Source organism: Gymnoscopelus microlampas (genome assembly GCF_963454915.1).
Source record: "Gymnoscopelus microlampas genome assembly, chromosome: 14".
Lineage (NCBI taxonomy): Eukaryota > Metazoa > Chordata > Actinopteri > Myctophiformes > Myctophidae > Gymnoscopelus > Gymnoscopelus microlampas.
In genome coordinates, this window is record NC_139951.1 from 33,595,598 (window position 1) to 33,613,070 (window position 17,473).

The window sequence follows — 17,473 nt, forward strand, 5'->3', positions numbered from 1 at the left end:
CTGGGGGTCCCTGGAACAACATATTTTGAGATGGGGGTCCGTGGCCAAATACATATCATTTTTGGGGGTCCTTGAGATGAAAAAGATTGAGCACCACTGATATAGAAACATACGTTTTTTTCAGAAAACTGTTGGGATTTAGAAGACATTTGTAGAATCGGCCTCAGATCTTAATGCGTTAAACAAGGATAAAAACATGGGAAGGCACGGGAAGCTGAAGGAGAAATGGCCATGACCCTGCTGTAGTGGTCGACAAGCGGCGTCCAAGTCCACGGGAACACCGAGAACCTTTTTTAAACGATTCTGGGAATTTTGTCGGACAGGAATACTTGATAACATGCAAGATGATTAATGTTTCCTGTCCAAATTAATGTCTATGTTCAAGGTAAAGCAGTTATTACCCTCAGCTGGAGCTCGTCACCAGTAAAATACACCGGCCAATCGATACGGTGTGCCAATGTCTGTGCCAATGTCAGGTCTCTCCCTAACCTAAATGTTTGTGGAACCGCTCGGCGATAAATCCGTATTTATGTTCAATTACTGTCATTATGTCCCACATGGTCCCATTGATCATAAGCGGCGTGAAGACTTGCTACCATCTCTGAAGATTAATCAGTATTATGGTGACACACTATACACAGATTCACTTACAGTAGCGTGGTTGTCTGTTCCGCGCTAAATGCTCCTCAATCAGCGTTGATTGCTTTCTTTAACAAGTGACAACGCTAATCCTTGAAGTGCCGCGATTGTTTTTGTTAGTGAGTTTAGTGACAGTCACAGATGGGTTCAGGCGATAGCTGTCCTGTAATAACCTCACCGCAGCGAGCGTGTGACATCACAGCACAGCGTGCCGGGCCGGGCCGGCCCCCAACAGCAGCCCACCGATCTCCCCCGCGCTGCTGCTGCTGTACAACAGGCTCCCTGCTGGCAACATGAATAATGGCCTGTGTGTTTAAACTTGCTCAACACAAAGAAGCCCCATGTAATCTAAATACATATGGTAATATAAATACAAAGTGACCGTATAATCTCCACACACCGCGACGGACTGCGGACTCCAGGTGTGTGCGTGCGTGCGTGTGTGTGTGTGTCTGTGTTTGTGCGTGCGTGCACGCGCCACTGTGACATTTTTGGCTAGTGCCTCCAACGGTCCCGTCTCTGGCCCGGGGTAGGCTGGCACTCTCTTGTGTTTAAAAAGCTCCCGGAAAGTTTACAGAGAGTGTACTTCTGCTGGGCTTTGTGTGACAAGCTTTAACGCACCATACCCATCACCCAGCAAAACAGCCACAGACCTCCCTGGAATCCACTCTTTGCCACTTTCCATTCATGCATTTAACCACGCATTCCCCAGCTTCCCCTTCAGTGTCCCCCGTCTCCCCGAAAAAACGTTTGTTGACAATTAACCCATTGAGACCCGGAACGAATCTGTGTCATTTTTGGATTTGAGCTAAAAAGCATTATTTTACACTTTAGGCTATTCAAAAATAGCAGATATACAAGCTCATAGCGCGGCACCGAGTGCCACGCTACGAGCTTGTAGATCTGCTATTTTTGAAAAATCGAGAAAATGTGTGCAAATGAATATATTTATATTCTTTTAAAGCGAACATCTTCAAATCTTTGCTTCTGGGGGTCCCTGGAAAAAAATTTTTTGAGATGGGGGTCCGCGGCCAAATACATATAATTTTGGGGGTCCTTGACAGGAAAAAGTTTGAGCACCACTGATATAGAAACATACGTTTTTCAGAATACTGTTGGGATTTAGAAGACATTTGTAGAATCGGCTTCATGTCTTAATGGGTTAATATTGGTTTTGTTTGTCAGGCTCTATAGCGCTATGACGCTACTGTGCGTTCGCCTCGCCTTTTTTTTTTTTTTTTTTTTGGTCGCTGTTGTGTCACGTGTCACAATATTGAATTGAAATAATCCAAAATGGAACGACTGTCCCATGACGAGTGGTGTCGTCTCTACTTACAGTAACTATCGCTCTGACAAGGCGGTGGTCCCATGAACATTAAACATAGTAACTGACACCCGCCTAAAAATAAAACAATTACTTGTGAACTAGAATTGTTGGACTGCTGGTGGTTAAGCTTTAGTCACACCTTCATATCTATTCCAAGGCCAGCCATCTCTCTGTGGGTGTCGCCTGTGCTGTAGGCCTATCACAGGAAATTAAGTGTCTGCGTCACCTTTCAAGCTCTGCTCACTCCCTGCCCGAGGCCCGAGAAAGTACACCCGCAGGTATTGTGACAAACCTTTAACCTTGATATCCCTATTTTAGGCATGTCATTATAGGAGAACATTTTCAAAGTTAAAGGTTTCATGACATTCAGTTTTACAACACATTAAAAGTCTTTGTCATGGTCCTTCAAACGTGCATAAAAAGTTTTAACTGACAATTCCACTCCAGTTGAGCCATTGCAGGTGTTTTTCTCTCACATTTCTAAAGCCTTTTCAACTGCAATGTCAAAAGTAATCTTTGCCTGCGGGTGTCACTGTTGAGGGATTTTGCCTGTCAATCATCGCCTCTGCTCCGCCCCCCCAAAGGAAAGGATAGGGGAGGGGAGGGGCGGGCAGGAGAGGGGATGGGATTAAGTGACTATGACATCAAAGTCAAGGGGCCAATCCCAGATTACTTTTCAGCCTAATTATTCAAAAAACCCCAGGCCACAGAAAATCCACTGAATGTTCAAAGTTCAGGTTTTTTGGGTGTAATTGATAATTTAAAAAAAAATAATGTCATAGAGCCTTTGAAAAAAAAATTCATTGCAAAATTAGCCGATCAACAACTCATAATGTGTCACTGCAAAGCGTTGTGAGTTTGTAGATCGTACATTTTTATTCGCCACAATGAATATACCAGGGCTTAAGTGGTTAAAAATCCCTACAACAAGCGAGAAATGTCATGGTGTGTCCCGCGGTGCCGGGCCGGACGCTTTGTGCACACATTTTTACTTCAAGAAAGCCGAATAAACAGAGTTTTAAATACAGTTTTGGTGTTTATGAAAGGCTTTGAAAGCAGCACATTTCACTTGAAGTAAATGTAATCTATGCTTGCAATTTGGAAGTGAACAGCCTGAAAAGCAACACATCCATTACTGCTATGGGGTTGAGGAGGAGTACAGTTGAGCACGGATGACTTTGATGTGGAAAGAGAATGCTGTACGTCACCGATCTGTTATTCTTACTCGTCACAGATATTATTGCTAATAATAACGTGTCCCCATGATGTCATCGTTTCTAGGAAGCCATATCCCTAAGAAGTAATATTTACATTAGGCAGGCAGTCAGACAACATTCTGGGTGTTGCTCACACCGACCATATACAGTACAGCAGCTTTGACTTCACGTCGGAATGAACGGTGTTGAAGGAGATGATGATCTAGTCGCACTGATTGAGATTTTACCACTAGGGGTGCAACAGTTAAGCAAACTAATGAATTTAATCACATATTTAGAATGATCTATTCATTATAATAATAATAAAAATTTTCCAAACTCAAAAACAACTAAAATAGCTGATCTACAAGCTCACAACGCGGCACACCGATATGTTGCGCTTTTGTGTGACACTACTCTGACACTATTGTGTGATACTATTGTGCAACGTTGTTGTATGACAATCTGGAAGGGAAAAAAAACGATTTGTAAAAAACATTTTAAATTGAAGCTTCTGAATTAAGCAAAAAAAGTAAAAGATGGAAATAATCGATAGTTGTAGCCTTAGTCACCACATACTGTGGCATGTCTCACCCACAGAAAGCACAGGTCAGGACCATTTGCTGTCGTGAATACAGTTATGTGGCAATTTTATGATGTGTTTGTGTGAATCCGTTTGACCGCGCTCACTTTCTCTTCCCAGACTACATAATGTATGACCATGCACGCACGCATGCAGTACGCACACATTGATTAAGTTAACTCTACAGGAATCCCCACTTTTAACCCTTTAAGACCAGGTACGCATCTGTGTAATTTTTTTATTTGAGCTAAATTATTTTACACTTTGGCTATTCAAAAAGATCAGATATACAAGCTCATAGCACAAGCTTGTATATCTGCTATTTTTGAAAAATCAAGAAAATTTGTGCAAATCTTTGAATGTATATATTTTTTAAAGCGAACATTTGTAACTCAAATCTTTGCTTCTGGGGGTCCCTGGAACAACATATTTTGAGATGGGGGTCCGTGGCCAAATACATGTAATTTTGGGTGTCCTTGGCAATTATGAAAAAGTGTGAGAACCACTGATATAAACATACGCTTTTTAGAAAACTGTTCAGGTCTTAATGGGTTAAACCTGTTTGTCCCTCGCCAACCCCAGTCAATGTATTCAGACAGGTGACATTGTGACTAATATCGGGGCCAGGTACTGGAGCCATAGGGGGAACCTTGTGCCCTTTGGCGTGTAAGTATATACAAGTACAGAAATCCCCGAAAGCCCAGACATGATGTAAACATCTACTTCGTGTTATGTGAAGCCTGCAGCAAAACAAGATGTCCAATAGTATGTGCCAAAAATAATCCATAACAATTTAAATACGCACTCAGGTTTTGTTGGAAGAGAGTGCTGCACGTACTGTAAGTAGTGTGAACCGATGATGATATCCTCAGATGAAATTGCACCAAAAAAAAGGAGCATCTTAATGCTTTTTGACACCGAAAATCTCTGGAGCCCGTTCCGATGTTCTAAGGATATCATCGCTGGCAAAACCCACAGAAACCTCATTCTAACCATCATATTTTCATTCAATCCCTTCTACATCGCACAGCAGCGTGTGTCATGTGGATTCCTTTAGGCACTGAGCACTGAGGTAATGTTCCTCCTGAAACACATTAGGTCGGGAAAACAAACCAAAGTGGTCCAGGAAACGGCAGCAGCGGGGTGACAGTAATTATGAGTGGCACTGAACACATTTGCTGCCTGCTTAGGTCTTCCCATGTTAAGAACCTAGCTAGAATGTGAGCAGTCCTGGCAACCCCACTGGGCTTCACCAGCCATTACCTCACTGCTTCTTACAGTACATGATTCTCACAACGTCCACTTCGGGCAAATCTAATTTTTCTGGCAAAAAATGTTCACATTAGGGTCAGCTTACTATTCAAAGGATGGACCCATTCATTTGGACCGGGGTAAGAATGAGAAAGATCTAGGCTTTCAAGCATTTTGGACATCGTAAATGTGATGCCGTTAGTAGCGATATACACACTAATTAAGCTTACTCGGTATCAGTATCCATTTGACTGTACATAGTCATTCACTCATTCAAAGATCCAGTGCAGGTATTTGCAGCCAGCAGTGAACTATATTGTTTTATCTGACTTTTTTCTTATTTATTGAACTGGATTCAGCCACTCATCGGACGGACATTTCAGAGTAAGTATACAAGAGGTCATAGAGTGTGTTTGTTTTAAATATTTGTTCTCCATTGTGCTCCATTTCTCCAGTGTGTGTGTGTGTGTGTGTGTGTGTGTGTGTGTGTGTGTGTGTGTGTGTGTGTGTGTGTGTGTGTGTGTGTGTGTGTGTGTGTGCGCGCATGCGTGCATGCGCATGAAAAAATCTGACTATGTGCAAGGGCCTTTCTTCTTACCATTACATCTCCTATGTTTCATTAACAACGCTGCTATGACACCATGAATATCCCTCCGGGGATGAATAAAGGTTTCTCATATCTATCTCATCTTATCTGTGTCAGAATTCCGTTGTAGTGCATCAAAACTCCAGCAGTCATTACATAGTCTATATATATACTCTCCTTGCTGAATAACAAACGTGATAATCTACAGCAGCACAGCAGCGTATTTCGTGACAAAGTGTCTGTTCCAACACAATCTTTTATCACAGGCAGACCTGCAAAAAAAGACACACAGAGCTTAAGAGACACACACCAGCACATTCCTCCACCCAAACATTTGAACGTGACACGCCACAGCAGCACCTCACGCCCCACGTACTTGCGGCTCGGTTTAGCCACTTGACGAGGGCCATGTGTGGAAATTCTCGCACCAAATGTCTTTTTCTTTCATTCCCGCCAGCAGGTTATGAATACGTGTGTATCTGTAATGGTAAAAAATCCACGGGTCTGCCAAAGACCTGGAGCGCCGCATGTCTCCGAGATCTGAGCCGAGGGCGGCTTTATCGGACACTTTGAAGGCGGAGAGGAGACTAGCAAGATGTTGTCCTTGTTTAATAGGTGTCACAGTGCCATCAAAACACTGCAGCTTCTGGAAATGTACAGGTTTTTTTTTCCCCCCCCTCGCTCCCTCAGAACCACATCAATGGAACACGTTCACGTTCATGCGAAACAGGCTGTGTACTTTCACTGTTTTTTACCAAAACACTGTGCAGGGAACGCACCTTCTGTGACTCTTTACTGCTTACAGAAGAAGTACTATTAATGATGTGTGCATTTGCCTGTGTGCGCGTGTGTGTGTGTGTGTGTGTGTGTGTGTGTGTGTGTGTGTGTGTGTGTGTGTGTGTGTGTGTGTGTGTGTGTGTGTGTGTGTGTGTGTGTGTGTGTGTGTGTGTGCGCGCGCGCACGTACTTGTATTAATATACTTGTGAGGGCTGGTATTTGAGTATGGTATAAGTATGGTATTTGATAAAAAGACCTTATGGTGACAATTTTCTCACAAGAGAAATGGTTGTTTTATGATTATGCTTAGAAGTAGGAAAAGATTAAGGCTGGGGTTAGGCAACACAGTGCAACGCATTTAGATTGTAGATTTAGAGTGCCTTGTAGATCTTCTATTTTTGGTGTGCGACACTGAAGTTATACTTCAGGCTTCAGGGTTAGGGATAAAAAATGGAAAACATCACAATTAGTAATACAAACATAAGTGTGTGTGTGTGTGTGTGTGTGTGTGTGTGTGTGTGTGTGTGTGTGTGTGTGTGTGTGTGTGTGTGTGTGTGTGTGTGTGTGTGTGTGTGTGTGTGTGTGTGTGTGTGTGTACGCATGCGTGTGTGTTTGTGCCGCTCGCACATATCCAAATGTTTGAAATAAAAATCTCATACACTGCATCGTTTTGTTATATTTACTCAAGAGGAAATTATTCTACAACTCTGCGTGTTTAGAGAGATCTAATGCAGATAAGTGAAGTAGGAATTTCAAATGAATGATGTCATCTAAATTAAAGCCTGCAGTTTCAATTGTATGCTGCTAATATAATAAATAGTTCTCCTTTTGGACAGTGGAGCTGAAAAATATCTATTTGTGACGAGTGGAGATGTCTGAGGACTAATATGGTGATTGTGTTTTGTCTAATTGGCAAGGGTCAATGATTCGCAAACGGGAAAATATGTGGTTCTTTTCGCCGTGTTGTTTTACGCCGCACGTTTAAAAATGTTCCTCTATCTCGCCAAAAGCATTACGGGGCCCGAGATTGCTCTGCCGTCGTGATACCACACTGCCCGGCCCCGAGGACGGGCCACTCTCTCTCTGGGCAGTGAGGTTGTTGAGCTGTGGGGATTCGTCGAGCAAAGAATTAAGATCCCGGCTCGCCTGAGAGGAAAGGCAGGCTAGACAGTATTTCATGGAAGGAGCACACATACAGTATACACTCCTGCTTACGAGCATGCACACACGCACGCACGCTCGCGCGCGCGCGCGCACACACACACACACACACACACACACACACACACACACACACACACACACACACACACACACACACACACACACACACACACACACACACACACACACACACACACACACACACACACACACACACACACAGGCAGGTTTTTCAAGTCTGAACTGTCACACATGTTTAATGGACTATCGCTATTTGGAAATAAAAGAACACTCTGACGCGTGTAGAGCCATCTTATCTTCCCTGCTCTTTTCCCTTTGTGATTTGTGTTCTATTTCCAACACAAGCAAAGCCAGCGCCAGTGGAATTCAGCACGCCTCGCATGCATTGGACCCTCTCGGGGAGCAGCACCCAAACAGGCGCTCTCCAAGCCCAGAGAGAGGTGGCAGGAGTTTGGCCCCAGACGGGCCGGGGAGGGGAGGGGAGGGAGACAGGAGGGGAGAAGATGGAGGAGGAGGAGGGGGGGGGGGGGGGGGGAAGAGACACGGAGGAGGAGGGGGAGAGACGAGACGAGACGCGAGAGAGAGATCAGATGAAGTGCTGAAATGAAAGGGAGTGCTGTTATCTGAGCGTATGTAGCTGTGGTGAGATGAAGCGATGCTCCTCGGGACGATGGAAAGACATTCCTTTTGTCATGTTTTATTGGACAGAGTGCGACGAAAGATGCAGTGAAACGCAGTCCGGTGACATTGTGATCCAGTGATATCGTATTCGTCGTTGTTTTCTGATCGCGTGATGAGATATTACTGCAATGTACATAATGACGACTGTTTCCACGGTAGAGAAATGTCAAGAATTGGTCCCCAGTTTTGTCTTAAAGTCTTACTCCGTAACTTTTTCAATTAAAGATTTTAAAAAATATATCGTTTACTGGTATATTTTTCATAATAACCATTCCACAATTTTTTTGACAACTTCTCTAAACACTATTAAACACTATTTTTAGTCGTGAGTGTCTGCCCTCGACACTCGTGCCAAAATGACGTACAGTAGGCAACGGAATTGTACCCGAAATGTATTTATTCATGTATTTTAACATGAATACAATTGTTGTGTTCCAAAATATCCTTCGGCGCTAGGACCCTGCAGCATTACTTTCTCTGAGTGTATAGAAAAACGCTGTAATGACGACGGAACTACGAGAGGTGTCAAAAAGACTACTAAAATGAATGTTGCACAGTATGACATTTGAACCACAGCATCCACATTCTGGGGGGAACATTAGCTAAAAATAGCCGATCTACAAGCTCACAAGGCGTCGCATTGTAGATCGGCTGTTTTCGGGATTTGATGTAAACGTAAATAAGCAGACCAAGTACAGAGCCAACAGGTCCAGTTTACTAAGTCTAGAGGTTTTAAACCCTATATAATGTTTTGACCAGGGTTCCCCAGGGGTCTATACTTGGTCCCTCCTTTTTACTTCTACACCAAATCTGTTTGCCGGATATAGCCGATCTACAAGCTCACAACGCATTGCATTCCAAAGTGTGTGAGTTTGTAGATCTAGGGTTCATGTGGTTTTGCAGAAATGATATTGTGTACTGGTGTATACTTAAACATGTACACATAAAAGGGCTTTACAATTTCTCTGATTCATCAAATCAAATGACAATATCCTGGGTGAAAATATGTTGTTGGGATCATTAAGATTCCATACTGACATTTCTCTACTACTTCTGAGTTGTTTTCAATCAATATGAAAACATGGGAGTGATCAAAAAAATTCAAAAAGATATTTTGGAGGTGCATTCCTTTTAACCACAGTCTAGCTAGCATAACATTTTCTCTGTCATTCAAATTCAAATGTATTAATTATTTGACATTTGTGTGTGCGTGCGTGCGTGCGTATTACTATACTTGTGAGGGCCAAATTTCCCCACCAGTAGAGTAGAATTTGAGAAATAGACATTGTGAAGACAATTGTCCTAATCCTCACCAGAGACATTGTTGTTGTCATGGTTAAAAGAGAATATGTTAAGTTAGGCTTACAGTACATTGAGGAAAATATTCAGGTTGAGTTCAGGGTTTGTTGTGTTTCTAGTTTATCCAAATTTGACTGGTGAGCAAAGGAGATTAAGTCTTATGGAGGGATTCTGTGTGTGCACGGCGTGTGTGTGTGCGTGTGTGCGTGTGTGTGTGTGTGTGTCATGTGAAGGCCCTCTGTGTGTACAGGGGCTGTGGGCAGCGATCCACAGCGTCACCATGGATAAACTAGCACAGGGTCACATCTGCAGCACACTCCCCCAGTACCAAACAAACAGAGATGTCACACTGAACCCTCTAATTGGCTGCTAATTAGCAAACCAGTGTGACCCATGATTGCTGTTATTATAGCTATAGAGCCCTGTCCCACAAAGATAATGGCCCATCTGCACTGATTCGAGTTACCCTTAAAGATAGTGGGGGGGGCGACCCAATAGCCAAGTGGTTATAGGGTGCATACCACATGTCCCCAGTGTGATTCCGTACCGGGACCACTTTACCGCAATGCGTGTCACTCCCCTCGTCTCTATCTGTGTTTCCTGTCTCTCTCCACTGTACCTATCAAATAAAGGCTTAGAAAATGACAGAGAAAGTTACTCCGATCCGAGACCCTTTGCTGCATGTCGTCCCCTCCCTCTCTCCCTCTTTCTTTTCTGCCGTTCCTTACTCACTGTCACTGTCAAATAAAGCAAAAACAAATGCAACAACAACAAAAAGACGGTGAGAATTAATGTGATGATCTGAATCTGCCATATTCACCCAATTTGAGTTCATAGTAAATTGTTAACACTGTTGGATCCCATCGCGGTTCAACGGCCCATGCAAGCAAATCCTTACATAATACCGTACTGTACATGCATGGACAATCTATGTTTTGATATCACATACCATCCGCCTTGAAATATAAAGCTTCATTAGATTTCAAAGTAAAATAAGACTCACTGTAATTTCAATCACCCACCATGAAAACAACAAACCCTGTGGTCTCTCTCCACTATAATGCAATTACAGGTTCGGTCTTTAAGTAATGCTGACGCATCTGGCTCAACTCTCCCGACAACATAACCACGATCTTAATGGGCAATTTGCACATAGTTATTTGGATGAACGCTCCATATAACATACTCAAAACAACACATCACTAGTAGTGAGTTTTCACAGTGCCAGGCCAGTAAGAATGAAACGAAAAGTCATCTCAACGCACCACGTATGGACATTTAAAATTAGACCTATAGGATAAGATGTCTGGAAATTTAATGTTAAGAAATATCAAGAGTAAATATCTTTACCGAAATTAGCAGGTCTACAGTACAAGCTCGCAATGCGTTGCTTTTGTGACACGTTGTGAGCTTGTAGATCGGCTATTTTTGGCAAAGATATTTAGTGCTGAGCCGAAAACAGGAGGGGCCTCGTACAGGGTTTAAGTAGTTAACTCTGAGAGTGTGCAAATGTAACACTAACAGGAGAGGATTTGGTTACATTTGTACACTCCGAGATAAAATGTTATAAATTGTCATGTTTCTGTGTATCTTATTCAATCTCTTGTTGAATTCAGAGGACCGTTTTCTCTGTGAGTGTAGGTGTGCAAGCTCAAATCATGCAAGCAATTTGAAGGAGATCTCTTTCATCTTAGTAGCACACAACACACAACACTGAGCTTATATCATGTTTCACTTTAAAGCCACGGTCTCACAGACAAATGGGTCTGTTCTGTTTCGTGGTGAGCTTTTACTTATGGGAGCTGTGGAAATAGCTATTTTGTTCCTTCTCTGGTTTTAATCAAAGATGGTCTGCAACATCCCAACAGTAATACAGTGACAGATGTGTTGGCTTTTGATACTATTTGATATGTTCTAATACACAATGAACTCTGTTTAGATACTGTATGTACGCCCGTGTGAAGTAGTAGCTTTGAAGTAAAGCATGAAACATACCCCTTGCAAGACAGTATAGGCAAATGATATTGCCTATACTGTAGGCCAAACCGGCAAAAACGCACATCTCTCATGAACATACTCAGTGTGCGATCAGCACCAATAGAGGTAATAAACTCACATACTCACTCACAAACTACTGTGTAGCCTGCTTTATTATCAAAGATAAAGGAGAAGAAGAGAACACAAATCCAAGAATACAGCTTCATTCTGTTGTTTGCCTGCTATAGAAATCCTCGCTGAAATGCAGGCCATGCTTACATTGCATTACAATGGTCATGTTCTCATTTGCGCTTCTTTCTTGCATGGAGTATGTTTCTGTTTCCACACTCAGTGTTGAGCTTATGAGTTTTACCACCTTTCATATATCAACAGTGCAGTTTCATATCCAACCACACGAAGGAGCTTGAGTAAATTACTTTTTCACAGTAAAGCCGTCCACATAGATACAGTACACTCGGGTGCAAACTTTCAACATTTCCTTCACAGCTGATCAAAGACAATTGGCTACTATTTGAACAACATATCACATTGGAAGAGCTATGACGTCAAACTAAATATTTCCGTTCACAGTAACATGGTATTTTTAGTGTGCCCACTTGTTTCCACCAACCTGCCATTGAACAACGCAAAGCCGTACAGCTAGGTTCTGGGACAATGGCAGTGAAACACAACTGTTTTCTCTTGGTCAATGCACCATTACGACGTTTATTTTCTCTGATTCTGCATAACTAAATAAACAACATAAGTCCACTCCAGGCTGCTGACTTTGTTATGAAAGGCCTGTTTCGCCCCCCCCCCCCACACCCTAAAACAAATGTGTAACCATAATAGTGAGGCCTGATTCAAGGCCTGAACACATGTCATTCAGTGTTTAGCATCCGCATAACTCTTTATCAGTTCGCAAATCAAGGGCTGAAAACAAGCTAAGATGTTGCCTAATGGAAGATTCTCAAGACCTCCACAAATAGCGGTGTAATTGCACCGTTCCTGTGTTTTTCAATCTATTTATACTCATAACTGCCATTCAATGATTTGTTTTATTTAATTTAAGATTGACTGATAATCAAAATAATCATATTGATCAGAAATAATTGCTTGGGGAAAGATGATTATTGAAAATGATTATTGAGTTTCAGGTTTGTTTGTTCTGGACCTGACATATAGTTCCTATCACAACTTTCGAAATCAATATTAATGCTTGCGCCGAAGCAGAACGTTTTGGTTTCAGTTCTATTGCTACACCTGTCAAGACAAACACGTTATCATGCACATCGTATTTGTGTAAATTATTCCATTTCATAGTTTTATTGGACCTGATTTAACTGCTTTATGGTGCTCCCCGTAGTTCATGTTCATGTTACAAAGACAATTATCGCCCCTAACAACATTCATTTTCTTACTACCTGCCTCAGACAGAGGAAATTATAATCTAGCCCCTGATTATTATTATGAAGCTATCTCATCCAGTGAAAAACGAGCAGGCTCACTTTGAAAACAAAGTCGTGAGGAGTTCTGGTGCAGTAAAAATACAATCTAGTCCATTTTGAACGCAGGATAACTGAATCTGCAGACATCAAATCAAATCCCAGGTATATCCACTATCTGCTGAGTGCAATGGTGTGTTTGATCGTTCAACAACTTGGTCTTCATGTACGATGAAACCAGACTGTAACAAAAACTTAAACCTCAACCCAGGCCTAAAAGTAAGACTAAGATGAGGTTTTTATCACATCTACGCACCCCCTTAATATGTTACTGTCCCTCCAAGCGCCTCGTTATTATGACATTTGTGTTTTGACGGCGTATGCTGATAACTGTTGCCTGGGTAATCCCAGATTTCCTATGACACAGCTCGAAGCTTAGCCGAGGGCTTGACTAATAGCTCTCTTTTCAAATGACTGCTTTGCTACACGACTTCAGAAGAAGGCAGAGAGCGTGAAATTCAATTATGCTGCGCACACACACGCTCCGCAGCCCTGTCCAGAGCTGTCCACTTTAATCCGCCCATCTGCCCCCAAGGATTTTCACCGGGCAAACCCTCCCAGCCCCCATGTGCTCGCATTGGCCCTCTGCTTGCTCTGCGTGTCCTAAGGTTAGAATCAGGTAACCTGCAGTTGACTCTGAGAACATAGCGAGGCATCTCAGTATGGGAAACACCACGTCTGTCCCGAGACTGATCGATCCTGAATCTGGACCCTCCGTTGGTCTACTTTGCTTTTTACTGTATAATTCTGTCAGACAAGGCTCCCCTCCTCTTAGCCAACCCCTTGGCCTATACAGCAACTGTATTTTGATCTGGGACGGTGGAGTGTGTGCACGTGTGTGCACGTGTGTGCACGTGTGTGTGTGTGTGTGTGTGTGTGTGTGTGTGTGTGTGTGTGTGTTTTTTTGTGGGGGGTTTAGGGGTGGCAAGCCACTTGTGATATTACTGAAGCCATATTATTACCACAGCCTTCAACATGGTTTGGTCAATGCACATTCTTCGCATGGCTATGTGTTAGAATGACTGAATGACTGTGGGACAATGGGAAATGTTTTGGATCTGACGTGAGCAATCTACATACCATACAGTACATGTGTAGCTGGTTTAAAAAAGGAAGCCCTGGCTGACATTCGATTAGCTACTGACTGCGTCGCTACAGAACAGACTGATACAAATATACAAATTATTTACAAATATACAAATGTATGATACAAATACAAATGAGCCGGTCAAAAACACAGGTAGATTTCGTTGATACCGGGACTACAAGACCCAGAACTGAGTATTATCCAGAACACATGTGCTACCACCACTGGAAAGGTAAACTCTGACTAGATCTGAATATCTTATTATTCCACATGAAAGGTTTCCTGTTAAGGACTATAATAATGACTGAATTGGTGCTGAAACGGACCTCAAACTTAAGAGTGAAAAGAGATGCAGGTATAACACAGTGTTTTATTGGGCAGGTTCATCACGTTCTCTCTCACCTTTTGCTTCACGGCGTGTACCTCGTATCTCCTCCTCCTCCTCTTGGCCTAATCAATGTGTCCATGTTTAAGGAGTGAAAACATGAGCGAGAGGGGTGGGGGGTCGGGGGGGGGGTTGTAAGGACAGACAGGGGGGCCAATGCCAGACACACTGAGGCGGCCAGGACCGCCAAGAGAATGCAGGGGAGGTTTCCTGCCCCGGGACCGTAGGCTGGGAACACTGTATCCCAGTATCCCACCCACTCCCATCCAACTGGGACCCCCAGAGAGCAACAGAGACACAGTGTTGCCAGATTCTGTGAGAGAAACAAGCAACCAGGGTCTAGGAAAACCAGCCCAAAAGAAGCGACTATGGGGCCACACGAGCACTTTAACATATACGTCGGCTATTTGAAAACAGCAGATCTACAAGCTCACAACGCGTCGCGATGCGACGCGTTGTGAGCTTGTAGATCTGCTGTTTTCAAATAAAATCTTGCGGGGGAAATTGTAATAAGCAGACCTGGCAACCCTGACAGAGACGACTGTGAGTGGGGGAGTCAGGGGGGGGGGGGGGGGTCACACTGTGTTCCTCATACTAAAAATACCTCAACCTAGCTGCGTCTTCTTCTCGTTCTCTGTCTCCAACCGTCCGTCCGTCCCGTCCGTCCGTCCCTGTGTCCATAAGTCTAGCCGTAGACTCTGTCTCTTGGCTGCTAGCGGCCACCATCTCTGTCTCTCCCTGCATGCTTGTTATCACTTCACACTCTGTCAGTCCATCTCTCCGTCTCTCCCTCTCTCTCCCCCCTCTCTCTGTCTGTCTGGCTTACACTGCTGTGGCTTGTCCTTGTACTTCTGCTATGACTATTTGAGTGTGTCTATGTGTGTGTGAGTGTGAGTGAGCGTGTGTCTGAGTGTGTGTGTGTGTGTGTGTGTGTGTGTGTGTACCTGAGGGGGTCCGCTGGAAACAAGCCGTTGCGGTCTGGCCAGTGGTCAGGCTCAACTGATTTGCAAAGGCATAATGACATAACACTGTGATTTGTGTTACAATTTGCCGAATAACAACAGAGCTCCCCAGAGTGAGCTTAATTCTGATATATGTCACAGTCGAGGTTACGTTTCAAAGCCCTGCGCGGCAAAGCCCTGTTGCTGCTACAGGCGGAGGCCAGGAACAACCACAGAGACAACAGTCTTCACCATGACTTCCTTTTCTACCGTTCTCTTACGATACGATTGGATGAAAGACCTGCATATATATCAAGGATTACAAGGCCTCGTTGAGCCAATTCACACAAATGTGACGAGAGAGAGGGGGAAAGTATTGAGACACGATACGGCTGATAAGGGACATTAGTATTCCCTTATCAGATCTGCTGCTAGTACGGGCAGATGAATGTATGGGAAATCCCATGCTTTCTTCCCAACAGACAGCGGATCGTGTCACGGGGGGCCAAGAGGCTGGGGACCCACAAATCACATTTTCGGAGTATTAGAGTCTCCTAAATCCAATATAACGTCCAGCGGCTCCACGTGAACCTTCACACTGTCTGTTTACACGGCTTTACAAGTCCGAGGGCTCGTCCAGCTCATCTTGCTTCATGATTATATGACGGGGCCAATAACGAAAAAGGGCAAAAACAAAACACTCCTGGGACGGGGCCAAAATGAGACCGGGGGGGGGGGGGGGGGGGGGGGGGGGGTTGGCGGGGTGTGTGGGGGCGGGGAGGAGCAGAGGGAGCACGGAGGAGAAAATAGTCTGCTGGGCCTGGGCCGTGGGGAAAGCCCCCTGTAAGCCTCCGGCCAGAGAATGGACAGTGGGCCTAGAGAGGCAGCTTGATGGACTTACCAGCAGCAGAGAGAACGACGCGAGTGATGGGTCTTTTGGCAGCGCTATACCACAAGAAGAGTTTGTTTGGGTCTGTTTGTGGCCCGGCAGATGGGAAACAAGCTGGGCCCTTGTTCTCGAGAGGTCCTTAAGGGAGTTGAAGCCCAGAGGGAGGAGCTATCGCCCAGAATGCCATGCTTTCTTGGCATGACCACCGGGGCCCCGGACACAGGCATGTACCGTACCGTACCGTACATACACACCCCTCACGCTCACGCAGTGGTGCCGAGTTAGTGGCTGGATTAAAGACATCAAAGTTCAAAATGTATGATATTTGAATCGCTTCAAAATGAGATGCAGGAATGTGACTTTGCGACATTGGTGTGACCCCGTCTGCATCTCGGACACCCGCTCACACTGTCGCAATGGGTACAGGTGTTTGTTCAGTGCAAAAGGAGGTCGGCAAGTTATAAAAAAAGTACTTCACATCACATTACAGTGCAATGCAGGCGTGCCCACAGTGTTTATCACAGATCTGCTTAATAGCTCAATATTCATGTCCATGAATACAGGCATGGGACATGGGTGAACCCTTCAGTGTGTGTGTCATGAACAGATGTGCATGGGCTCTGGGAACAATCAGATAAAAAAGCAAACAAGCTCGATTTGATGAATAATCACATCGACTATTTCTGCGTGGCATGCACCGCTGCGTCGTATAAGAAACAACCTCGCGTGCCAAGTATACATTCTGTTTCCATGACAATAACGTCCTCGAAAAAAAGGTAATTATTCATAATTCTCAGACTGTGCCGCGAGTTATCTGATAATTCCCACAGTTAGTCACATACAATGTGATGGGTTGAAGAAGATATACATGGGACGTATTCGTAAACATGCGGGCGATATGGCGGGTTGATGGGTAGGCCGGTGGAATGCGTGTTCTTGACCTGCGTATCCAATGACAAATGCCTCGATAATCCTGGGAAAGCCGATGCCAACATCAATACGATCATTTACAAGACGCCCGGTGGTTTCCAAGGTTACATAAAAGGGAAGGGTGGTGGTATGTCATATATTTTGGGTGACCTTTTAAAAATGCGACAGAGATGCCATCTGCAGTTGGTAATATCATAAGCAAACATTGTGCCCTTCACTGAGCTATGAATCATAA